Source organism: Nothoprocta perdicaria, unplaced genomic scaffold, assembly GCF_003342845.1.
Source record: "Nothoprocta perdicaria isolate Ctin4 unplaced genomic scaffold, notPer1 scaffold_113, whole genome shotgun sequence".
NCBI lineage: Eukaryota > Metazoa > Chordata > Aves > Tinamiformes > Tinamidae > Nothoprocta > Nothoprocta perdicaria.
This window is the reverse complement of record NW_020454239.1, coordinates 1,373,197-1,374,874: the sequence shown is the minus strand read 5'-3', so window position 1 is coordinate 1,374,874 and position 1,678 is coordinate 1,373,197. Positions and strand designations below refer to the sequence as shown.

Below are 1,678 nucleotides of genomic sequence, written 5' to 3'. Positions count from 1 at the left end.
TACGTATTCTTCATCTGTAATCACCTCTTCAGGTTTTCAGTGATTTTTTTCTAGGAAACCTGAAAAGCAGAGAGAAATTATCTGTTTAAGTAGCTAGTGACAGACACTGGTGTAATGGGGATACCCAGGAATTAATTTTTAAAGTCAAATTCAGTAATATAGAGAGAAATAACTGCATTAGTCTTGCCAAAAAGAGAACGAGCATGTTTAATTGATGCAAGACTATTCAGTGATATTCTATCAGTTTGAAAAAAGCTGTGCTGTGACATCTTCTGCCAGGGTTATCCTCCTTTTCATCTCATTTCGGTTTATTCAGAAAAGGGATATTWAAATCCATTTGTTTTGCTGCAGTGACCAGTTTATCGCTCCACACTCTCTTTTGCTTCCATGTGATGTTCAAAGTCCAGTGTAATATCTCTTTGTGATGCTGTTTTATCCCAACAATTATTTTGTCTCTAAGTGAATTTCTTGTCTCTTTGGTGCCTGGATGCTTTTGCCACCCTTGTTTTTATGCCGTTGGTGAAGCTTAGAACTTTCTTTCTTGGCCTCTCTATCTGCTAGAAAGCGCCTTTAAGTCTAGAAAACCCCCGTACAGCAGAGGCAAATGCATCCTTTGAGCCACCGCACTCTGCCATGACGTGTTGTCCAAATGACTGCCCGAATGGCCACTTCCCTGCACTGAAACAGCATCCAGATTCCAGCAAAGATCTCTAGCATCTTAGCTGCTTGTGCCATCTTTACTGGATCTGGCTGGTGTGGTGCTGTCGTGTTTGGGCTCAGGGGACTAGAGGCTTTTTTGGTACTGTTTCTCTAGCTGCAGTCTGTGTGCCTGTTAGGTTTATCTGGGCATAATTAAATTCCAGGGTTTGTCTGTGCAGAGCCTCAGGCAGCAGCCGTACCTTGTTCTGCTCAAGTTTATTGCTGGCAGGACATGAGATTTAAACTCGTTGCAGCTGAGAAGTACTGGGATTCACACACCAAACCCTGAGAGCCCTTTTCTTTCCAACATTGTAGGTCTGCAGCAGGCCTGGCCAGAGCCGCTGGCGATGCAGAAGGGGAAGAGCTGGAGCTGGGTGCTGGAGGTGCAGCCCGGGCGCGCTGACTCGGTGACTCAGTGGCAGTGAGTGCCCTGCTCAGAGGGGAAAGCTGGGCTGACGTGTCCTGCCAGGAAGGAGATGCTGCTTCCTGAGCAAGAGCCCAGGCTGCACCACAGCAGCTCCGATCCCGTTTGGGGAGCCCCCGGTGCAGCTGCAGTGACGCCAAGCACGGGGCAGCCTGGAGCCTTCCTTCCCTGGGCCCGGGCAGCTCCGGGGGGCCCCTAGGGCAGGCGGGCGCGGGGTCCCCCTGCCCCTCCGTCCCCCTTCCCCCTCTCCTGCCCCTCCCCAGCCCGTGCCCTGCCCGCTCCGGCGGGAGGGAGGCGCGGCCGGTGACTCAGCGCCGGCCCGGGGGGCGCCGGGGCGGGGAGGCCGGGCTCGCCCGGCGCTACAAAACCCCGCCCGGGCCGGCGCGGGCCCAGCTGCCGCCAGAGCCGCTGCTAGAGCCGCCGCCGCGCCCGGCCAGGTGAGCGAGAGGGTCTCGCCGGCGGGCGCCGGGACCAGCTGCGCCCGCGGGCCGGGCCGGCTGCAGCGGCATCGCCTGCCTGCCCTGGCCGGTGACCGGCGGGCCGGAGCAGCGGCCC

At 56.0% G+C, this 1,678-nt stretch overlaps 1 protein-coding gene across 1 annotated transcript in view; it reads left to right on the top strand.

The window, feature by feature from the left end:
- Window positions 1-1,530: 1,530 nt before the first annotated feature.
- ANXA2 (annexin A2) overlaps window positions 1,531-1,678 on the top strand; it is a 24,707-nt gene continuing 24,559 nt past the window's right edge. Inside the window, exon 1 of the mRNA XM_026052999.1 lies at window positions 1,531-1,560. The gene's annotated coding sequence lies outside the window, so the exon portion shown is untranslated. The remainder of the gene's footprint in view (window positions 1,561-1,678) is intronic.